Below are 10916 nucleotides of genomic sequence, written 5' to 3'. Positions count from 1 at the left end.
TCATCAATGTCCTCGGCGTGTTTTTCATCTCAGAGGCTTGAGTTTGTCGAATAAATTTTTATCGACCTCTTGTCCATCGTCTTTGACGCAGCGATAATGGAATCTATTCGAGTCTATTTATTTTTGGGGTCGGTTCGGTGATAAGATGAAACGCTGTGCAGTGTCTGCAGAACCTGATGGTCTCGAGTAGGGATGCAAAATGACGGTCATTTTTAACACTGGTCAGGTCAGTGGTAAAATGACCGTTTTCTGACCATTCCTAACCTGACGTCCATTTTGTGATGCAAACTGACCGGTCATTTTTTCAAGTGGTCAGTCATTTTTTTTCTGTGTCATTTATAGTGAAAAATTATCTATCTAGATGAAACCTGACCATCATTTTTGTGTTCGGTCACTTTTTGGTAATTTTTTTTTTTTTAATGTTGTTTCACCGATCCTCAGGGAATTCGAAGCCGTTTGATAGCACTAAAACTTATGAATGAATTTTATTTTCATTTCCGATTTTTTCCGAATTTATCTCTTCTTCAGAGGAAAAAAGAATATGGGCATTTACAAAAAAAAACTTTTATTGTTAATCTTAGGATCTATACATTCGTTTTTGTTTGATCACATAGAAACTTCTTATCAATAATTAGTTATGAGCTAACTAATCTTTGGATTCATAGCTTCAATTCCACTGAAGAATAGTTTGATACGTTTTAGAGACATGGGAAAAACTCTGGGAAATCATCATCATCGTATCCATCATTGGGAGTTCCGTCTGTGGCATCATCATCATCATCATCAGCACTCAAGTCTGACTCCAGCTCCCCAGAATCCTCATCTTCCGTTCCCTCTCCGTCGACATCCCCAGGAGTCTCTCGAGTCTTTTTTTGTCCGCAGGCCGAAGACGTCGCTCGTTGCAATATTCTGAGCACAACATCGGTGTCAAATAGGCGAATGTGAAATTTGGTTTAGGAAGCTTTCATGTATCCCATAAGCTTTCATCATTGGCAGTATGACTGGCGAAGAATGATGCGACATTGATATGGCATTTTTTTAATTGAATGTCATCAGTGAACTTTTGCTTTAAAAAAACTGGTAGATTATCTTCATCCCACTTCGATTCTTAACAGGCCACTTAGGTATCTGGAGCTGAAGCAATAGGCCGTAAACGGCCAAAAATTTATAGAAAGTGCAATAAACATCCACTTTGATTTGTTTGAAACATTTGTTTGATTGATTTTTCAGTGGATTTCTCAAGTGAAAAAAGTGGTTTCATGGTTTGAGGTTATACTTCCTGTCTCGATTGGATTCTGGCAATTGGGAAATGAATGAATTGATACTTCCAATTGAGGGTCATGTGTCAAGTCTTTCCATTCAATGTCGAAATTGATAAGTATATATCTGATGGTCTTACCTGTGTTTAATCATGTGATATTCAATATTTTTTATTCAAAGCGTGAATCAGCCGATCAGTTGAGGAGCGATGTTTCCACTACGCGTCACTCTCCATAGACATATATATCATACCTAGAGAGTTGAGACAGAGAGAGAAAGGATCCTGTTCTCAACTCTTCTCTGTCTAACACGTCATGTGCCCCTCTCTAGGTACTACCGTACTACACATTTATGAGTGGCGAATGTCACACTCCATCGAAAGAAAAAAAAATTGAGTGGCGTCTATCTAGATGCAAAGTGACCGTCATAAAAGTATTTGGTCATTTTTGTGACACAGAATTTTGTCATTTTTTTATGACCGAAATGGTCACAAATTTGCGTTCGGTCAGTGACCGTCAAATGATGCGTCAAATGACGGTAAAATTACCGGTCAGTTTTCTCCGTTGCATCCCTAGTCTCGAGACGGCTGCATATAGGACGTTGAGAAGCTCAACAAGAAAATTCACTTCGTCAAAACAAGTATCCGGTGAACAGACAAATCAATCGTTTGGTGGCTTAATAGTAGAGCAAGGCATTCCGGTCGTTGATTTCGTTTTGGTTGTCCTGCAAATATTTTTGGAGCTTCTTTGGAGGACATTTTTTGGCTATGAAAAAAAGTCTTTCAATTTTTTGTTTGAACCTTTGATATGTAGTTAACCAACGGTTGCAGGTCTCAATTCGAAAATATTTTCGGAGTGAAGAGATTCGAAGGAATGTATTAACATACCTTCTTTGCAGGAGACTTCTCTTAGTAGTTTCATCTGTGTATACATATTAGCTTCAGAAACATTGATAAAATTATTGCTTCCAATTTTTTGGAATTCTCTACTCTAATAGTTCGTTTCTCATATCAATTCACAGGCTGATCTCTTGTACGGCATTTCATAGGCTACAGCAAATTTATTTTCACATTTTTTTTCTATATGAGGTATTCCATGGCAAATAAGTCAACAGCTGACTCTCATCCTCTTGGAAATTGATTGGAATTGGTGGGGGGAGGGGCTGGAAAATGTATTTCTCAATTTCTTTCAGATTTTTTTGACAGACCATTTTGGCGATATGATTTTTCATTTGTTTTTTCTTTTTTTGTCAATAACTCGGGTTCTATTCAGCCGATTTTTAGTTATGACGCGTCAAAATTTTCCATTTTCCATTAGCTATAAGAAGATTCTGGGTATTTTTTTTCCAATCCCTAGGTGCCCATAATACCGAATTTTCAAAAAAAATAAATAAAAACTTGTATTTTCTAAATTATGTCTTATTTTATTTTTCTCATCTTTTTTTCAGTAACTCTTGTAATTAAAACAAGTATTTTGAGCCATCATACAAGTTGTGTTTCGTCCTGGATCTATTTTATTTTTAATTTTTTCTTCTCGAAATTCCACGAATTTGGTCAAAACATCCTAAAACGACTTCGATTACGTAACAAAAAAATATGTAACATATAAGTATACATTGAAATACACTTCATACTGTTTATAATCAAAGTCAATCAACGCCATTTTGGGCGTCAAACATTCAATTTTTGTCTTTTTCAAGTTTTTGTCGATGCATATCTAAAAAATTTGCGTGGAAAAAATACTTGAAATTTTGGAAATCGTTTTCACATGTCCTCAACAACATATGATCCAAATTTTAGGTCTTCAGTTCATTGCGAAATTTTCACCAAGTATAACTCACTGAAGAAGTACCTTAATAAAATCTTCTAGAATCTTTCATTCTCCAGGTATTCACCTACACGAGAGCTTTCGGCCCATCTCATTCGATCCCTTCACTCCAAAATTAATCACAACTTAATCTTCTCCAAATTGAAACGAATCAAACTTTTCACTTCCATTCAATGCCACTAATTTGTAAACCAATTTGACAACATGTTCCGCAGTGATTCCGGCATTTGCGAACATCGGGCGGACAACTCGTTTAATAATTCATGAAACGTTGATTGTATCAATGTTAAATCTACACCGAATTATTTTCCAATTCTGCAATTCACCCCCCATTGTCCCCCTCTCACTAATTATCCCTTGAACAATGTCAAGTTGTACGTCGATATAAAACTCGTTTTCATAATGCACCTAGTTCACAGCCATTGACCCACTCCCCATTCAATTTGACGATGAAAATCGAAGAGCGAGGTCAACGCTGTGTCAACTGCCTCGAGTCTGCACTTCTCAGCCTTGGTACTCGATAATTGAGTCTTCCACATGTCTTATTCAGGATGAATCAGTCCACTCATCAGTTTTCATGTGCTTGGTTACGCTTGCACAGCGAACAGCCAGTAAAATTTGCATAAAAATTCAATATTAATGAGAAGATGATTAAATGATCATTTTAACAGTTTTTTCTGTATTTTATTCCAATTCAACTGAACTTCCCCTTATTATACATATATATCTCGAAAACAAGTCGTTCAAAAATCAAAGATCATGGGGACCTGTCCTGAATCTAATAATATTTCCCGTAAAAAAATAACGCTTGACAACTTATATTGCAATTATTCTTCAGATAACTCGAAAACAAATTTAGCGATGATCATGCGCTCATCTTCATAAAGAACAAGTTTAACCCCTTATGGACGGGGCCCTTCTGTTACCAAGCGCAGTGTACGCTCAATCCAACTCGAATTCGATCATTTCTAATGAATGGAAAATTATAAAACCAGTATCTAATTAAAGCTACATTATTCCGGTTTCCAGTTTTATTTTCCTGATCAAGTTATTCTTCATAGATTTGGAAATAATCAATTTTGAAAACAAGTGTTCACATTCGCATGAGTCGATACCAAGCATCGATCCCGTACGTGAGGGGTTGAAGAAATTAATCCAAAAATAATTTTTATAGAGAATTTCAGTGGTCAAACGGTTTAAGTCGATTTTGGCTATTGGCCAGTTTTCAATGAATATCTCGAAATCTAAGGGAGATAGCAAAATTTTTCTCATAACTTTTTTAGTAGCAATAAATCGCTCTACAAAAAAGGTTATTATGAAAATTTCGCTATCTCCCTTAAATTCGGAAACATTTCTGGAAAACTCAACTAACGACTAAATTGACTTAAACCGTTTGACCACTTCGCTACTGATTTGACTTTCTGGCGGGAAAAGATTTTTCAGATTTTTCTTAAAATCTACTCCTAGGCAAGATTTATAGAAGATGTTTTGAATCACTTTGCACGTTACTCTGTCATTAGAACTGATAGTTCAATTTTTTTGACACATATCCCCCGAATAATGGGGTTCAACTAAATTGATCACACCGATAGGAAGGATTAATTATTGTTAAAAAATGGATTTGGTTGGAGGCTAGGGTCTATCCGGTCTCACCGAGTATTCATTCGTTAATAGTTAACAAATGCATATTTGAGGAACCTTGTTTTGACGTGACTTTCACTTTTCAACTGTACCATTTGTTAACTATTAGTTAATATTTATTTTTTCACATTCAACTCTACCATTCGTTGATATAGTTAACGAATCTCGTTTGGAATAAATGGATCATTCTATCAGTGCAGACGAAATTTTTTGTAGTGAACTGCATTGACTATAAAGAAGGTTCTTTGACATTTCTGAATGATCCTACTAGTGTTAAAGATATCCAGGGAAAAGTCTGCATAAAAAATCCGATCGTCCAAAACAGATCATCAGATTTTTTTGAAATCACTTCAAAGGGAGGAGGTTTATTTTTGAATTCATCGAAAGACATCTCTCTTACAGAATCTTATGACCTGCAAAAAAGGTCCTTTGATATTTACCTTTAAATGTACTCATTCTCGAGATTCTTACAAAATCACCTGTAGGACAATTTTGCATCTATCGCAACTGATCGTTCTTTTTTCATGGCAAATATTTCCTAAGCGATGGTTTTTAGATGAACGACTTTCTTGTGAGAGTTTCATCACTCATTGGAAAGGTCCCATGACAATATTCTTAACGTGTGCTAGTTCCAATGTTATTTACAAAATCATCAGTACAAAAAGTCTGAACGTACCAGTGAAACAGGTCGTTGGATCATTTTGAAAATATCTCAATGAAAAGGTTTAGATAATTCAACAATGAAGTATTTTTGAAGAGCATTGTATCAGTTAATTTTTCGAAAAGGAACGATTTGATTTTTATTATCACTTTCATGATGTTTAATTTTCAGTATTCAGGGTCCACAAAAAGTTGGCAGAATTTAATTGTTCTTCTTTAATCATCAAAATGTTAATGGAACTTTATTAAAGGAATGTCATATCAATTTTGGGGAATTACGCAAAGGGCTTTTCTCATTCCTGGAGAATTTTATCATCCACCAAAAAGATCATCCAACATTTTACACGAGGCCTACTGGTTCGTGGGATATTTCCAAAATAATCTGCACAAAAATATCAGTGTCAATTACACAAAAATTTAAAAGACTTTTACTGAGATACTAATTATTATTAGCGCAATACAGATGATTAAAGCGATTAATTCAATCCCCTCCCCTTGAGAATTATTTACACTCTCTAAAATTGCTCATTTATCAAACCCTAAAGTAATGTGTGACACTTTAACTTCAGCTAGTGCAGCTAAACATCCCAGTGAATTGCCACTCGTCCAACCCATTAAGCTTTCAGCTTTTTCGCATAACTACAAAGCCCACTTCCTTTCATCCTACGTGTCTAGAGATCGCTAATTAATTCATACCCACTCCCATTGATTTTTTCGCATTTCCTTTGATGTTTAAGGAAATAAAAAAACAAACCTATAAAAATAAGTAAGAAATAGAGAGGAGGACTGAGAGGGTGCAGCCCACTCGTTTCGTTTATTCGATGGGCATTTATCCGAGTTATATCCGGCGAGGGTAGAATACACGTCTCGGCTCATATCGTTTTTTCTCTTCGTTGGAGGAAACTATCGATTGATGCCTTAGCTCTCCGCAAGCTTGTGTGTACAGTTATGCGAAACAGGCGCAAGTCCAAGATATTTCTCTTTTCGTCTCAAATCCCTGGAGTATTTTTTCTTCACACAAAAATTATTTGAAATTGAGAGTAAGTTGAGTGATGTAACCAGATGTTTCGGGCAGGGCTACTGAAAAATGACTTGCCTTATTATTGGCGTATGTGACATATCAGGGACGGTGATAAGACCGACTAAAATATGACAATTACTGATGACATGGCCAAATTTACTATTTGACAAGTACATTTCATGTAACTAATGTGAGGAGTTAAATATTTCACTGTTAAAATCAACTCTTTTTGGGTGTTCACTTCGCCGTTAGCTCTGAGTCAATTTTTGGTACAGAGTGGATTTTTAGTTTTCACATCAAACTATGTTAATTACCACATTCATGTTGACACCATGGTGATGTCAATTTTTAACTTCCCGACCCGAAGGAAGGAAGTTATTGTAATGACCCCGAAAATCGACTGTGGAAATTTAAGCATTTCTCCACGTTTCATGACCTTTGGAACCACTTCTGACCCTTTTCAGGTACCTGTCTGTATGTGTGGATGTGTGTATGTGTGTGCGTACGTCTGTGACAAAAATTTTGTGCCACGATTCCTGCTGAACAAACGATGCGATTTGACTTTTTTTTTTTAATCGCTGTATTTTCATGTGACTTGAATCTGATTAGATTATGGAGACGATCGTCTCAGCGTTTCTCCAGTTTTTTCCAAAAAACATTTGGAAAAAAGTCGAAAATTAGCGTTTTTTTGTAAACGAGGCCATTTCTCCATGCATAACGATGCGATTTCAAGTTTTTTTTGTTAGACACGATGAATCTTGATATAACGCACAAATCATGTAATACTGGAAGACATTTAATCAGCAGTTCACTAGCTTTTTTCGAAATCGTTATACATTCAAGAAACAATTTTACTTTTCTGATAAATTACATCTTTTCTCGATGCGGAATACGGCGATGTGTGTGCATGGGAGTGTGTGTGAGTGGGAGCACGCGCACGGATTTTCTTGTCTTCTATGGGTATTTCCTCGGAGAAATGTGAGAAAAAAATGATTGCATTCTTAACGGAAACTGAGCTATGAAGAAGGTTATAGCAGCCTTGGTAATGACTTCTGAATATTTTCGATTATTTCTTATTAAGAAACGAACGAAATAGATGTAATGAGAACTCTGAGCTGGAATCGAAAAGTTACGATTGAAACAATAATAAGAACCAATGAGAAGATGGATCTAATACGGTTAGATTCCGATGATTTTCGAAGAAATTGAATAGTGACTTGCGTAATGAGAAAAACAGGAACTGAACGGCAAGTGGGCGCTTCGTGCGCCTATGCCATCTAAATGTATCAAGATCTATTGTAGCGGCCGATGGATCCCAACTTTGAATGGTTAAATCATCACCATTCTACCCGACCAGGAATCGAACCCGAAACCTCTCGCATGTGCGGCAACCCTCTTATCCATTGCGTGAGCAGTGGTATAAGGGGTCACGAGGGTCACTTTCGAGTTCTGTACCCGATCCACTCGACCACCGTACCATTCTAAAAGTGATCGTTTGTTTTGAGTATATCAATAATACTCCCAATAAAATTGTAGTATTTAAGGAAATCTAGAATCATATCAATTAGTATAATTTTCCTGATCATGATCCCCCCTCCCCGCCGACCCACCCTCCTTTACCATTTCCACCCCGACCCTTTGTTTGGTGAAAATTTTTCTAAGTCCCGTACGGCATACCTTATCCGGACCTGATCATTGCCGGATCAGGTTCGCCGTATTGAACTTATATAATTTTCGAAGTTAAGGATTCCCGGCGTACCTTACCTGGTCCTGATCATGGCCGGATCGAGTTGGCCGTATCCGGTATACTCAACAAGCACTCGTGCTCAATCAAAATAGGCTGAAAAAGACCCCGGAATTTTCCTTATCAGACATGCCTAGTGTAACTTTAATTTTTCTCTACCACGGTACGCTCAAAAGGCCCTGTCTGGGGTATGATCAGGCATGCCTGCTTAAAGTTTGGAATTTATTGGCAAGGTGAACATGCAATGGTCCCCTTCAGGCCCTGATCTGGCATGCCGTAATCAGATATACCGTATCGATACCGGAGCAGGGCTTTCTCTGCCAACAGGTCTGCCTGACTAAATTTCTACTCGGGTGCATTTGATTGTATCAAGGTCATTATATTGACGATAATTGAAAAATTCATTACCGTGTTAAAGACTCACGTAACTAAATTATTAGTGTTAGTACATTAATAACATTAGTTCGAAGTTCAAATAATCCTGCATCTTAAGGGTGAGTTGGGTCCAAGGGTCAGAAGGGTTAGTTGAGTATAAGGGTCAGATGAGTATAAGGGTGAGTTGAGTCCAAAAGATTACGCGAATCTAAGGGTCAGATAAGTGAAAGCCTCAGTTGAGATTGAATGTCAGTTGAGTTTAAAGGTGAGTTGAGCCTAAGGGTCAAAAGAGTACGAAGGGTCAGGCAAATCCAAGGGTCTGTTTTGTAAGGGTCCGATAATTAAAAACCTCAGTTGAGTTCAACTGTCAGTTGAATTTAAGGGCCAGTTGTGTGTAAGGGTCAGTTGAGTGTATGGGACAGATGAGTGCGAAGGTCCTATTGGGCCTGAGAGTCAGATGAGTCTAAGACGAGAATAAGGGTCAAATGAGTCTGAGGGTCAGATCGATTCTGAGGGTCAGGTGAGCCAAAGGTCATCTGACTTTTAGATTGAACTGACCCTTAAACTCAACTCAGCCTTTTATTTATCTGACCTTTAGATTCGCTTGACCCTTCGTACTCTTTTGACCCTTAGGCTCAACTGACTCATAGATTCGCGTGATCCTTCACACTCAACGGACCCTTAAATCCGCCTGACCCTTTGTAGTTGTTTGACCCTTAGACTCAACTGACTCTTAGATTCGCCTGATCCTTCGGACTCAAATAACCCTTAGACCCATCTGACGATTAAACTCAACTAACACTTGGACGCAATTTACGTTTAAACTGAACTGAAGCTTTTGCGTATATGACCCTTACTCAACAGACCCTCAAATTCGTATGATCCTTCGGACTCTAACTAATCTAACTAATCCTAATCTAACTAATCCTTAGACCCATCTGACCCTTAAACTCAACTATCCTCAAGACGCATCTAACCTTTAAACTCAACTCAGACTTCTACTTATCTGACCCATACTCAACTGACCCTTATATTCACCTGACCCTTCCTACCCTTTTGACCTTCAGATTCGTGTGATTCTTCGGACTCGGCTGACCCTTATATCCATCTGGCCTTATGCTGAAGGTTTTACGCTTATTGATAAAAAAACCCATCTGGCTCGCATACTCATCTGACCCTTAGATTCATTTGACCCTTAAACTCCATTGACCCTTAAACTCAACTGATACTTGAACACAACTGATCCTTAACTCAATTGAGCCTTTCACTTATCTGACCCTTACTGAACTGACGCTTCGTATTCTTTTGACCTTTAGGTTCAACTGACCCTTAGATTCGCGTGATCCTTCAGACTCAACTAACTCTTACACTCATCGGATCTTTACCCTCACGGACTATGAACGGTCCGACCCTTAGACGCTTTAGACCTATATGGACTCTAATTCCCTCTCATCTCCTCCCCTTGCTCCTTCCCTCTTAATTTCCTGTATTACTCTATTGCCTACTTTCTTTCTGTTTTTTCCTATTTTTCTTCTTATTGGTTGCTTGTATAAACCCGAAAATAATTCAACTTGCCACACGCAACTCTACAGCTCAGAAGCATACCGGGATATCCTGCGATCACTGAGCTTGAGCAGTAGCGAGTAAAACCAGAAAAAGGATGGGTGACCGAAAGGGAACACGGCAGAACTACAAGCAGGGATATCTCTTTTTTTTCTTCACGGAGAGAAATATTCAAGAAAAATTACGGAACATTTCACGTAATCCGCAAGCGAGAATCGTTTTCAGTGAATTTCTATAGGAATATAAGAGAATAAATCTGAAACGGTCAGTAAATTTTCGGGTCTGTCACCGAAAAAATACGAAAAAGTCAAGTAATTTTTCTGGAAGTTGTAAAATCGAACAGAAACTTCAAGACTTATTATACCTCAGAACATGAAAATTCTTGGATGTTTAAGAATTTTTATATGATACGTGCGTGTAACCGCATGGGTTTCAATTGACTATAGTCAACTGGAAAGTAGCAGGTTTCAAGCGCCTACCCACACTCAAGTGAAACCCATTGTTCTAACAGCAACCCCCCCCGGGGGGGGCTTCGCCCCCTGGACCCCTTTTCTCGTGGGCGGCTTCGCCCCCCACCCGGGTAGAAATTCAACCGGGGATTCAGANTGGGATACGGGTTCCGAGGCGAGCTCGAGCGGCGTGATTTCTACCCGGGCACACCCCCCACTCCCCCCCTCCTCCGCCATCAGACTTCATCACGCACTTATCATATAAAACAGTATACGCATCACGTGCGGACAGCAGGCGGTATCACTCGGGCGGCTGCGGAGCCGCCCGAGTGATACCGCCTGCTTTCCGCACTAGTTGCGTAATGTACTATTACGAA

General features: G+C 38.4%; 1 protein-coding gene and 1 long non-coding RNA gene across 4 annotated transcripts in view; one reads left to right on the top strand and one right to left on the bottom strand.

Moving 5' to 3' along the window:
* LOC107040381 (ankyrin repeat and sterile alpha motif domain-containing protein 1B) overlaps window positions 1-10916 on the top strand; it is a 101482-nt gene that overhangs the window by 1593 nt on the left and 88973 nt on the right. The window lies entirely within an intron of this gene.
* On the bottom strand, window positions 549-1488 carry LOC107040383. Its single transcript, XR_001461006.1, has 2 exons — window positions 1400-1488; window positions 549-1134 (listed from the first exon to the last, which is right to left on the bottom strand). It is a non-coding gene; the product is annotated as an uncharacterized LOC107040383 (long non-coding RNA).

This window comes from Diachasma alloeum, unplaced genomic scaffold (genome assembly GCF_001412515.2).
Source record: "Diachasma alloeum isolate Michigan unplaced genomic scaffold, Dall2.0 Dall_scaffold_00328, whole genome shotgun sequence".
Taxonomy (NCBI): domain Eukaryota; kingdom Metazoa; phylum Arthropoda; class Insecta; order Hymenoptera; family Braconidae; genus Diachasma; species Diachasma alloeum.
This window is presented reverse-complemented; position numbering and strand designations above follow the sequence as displayed.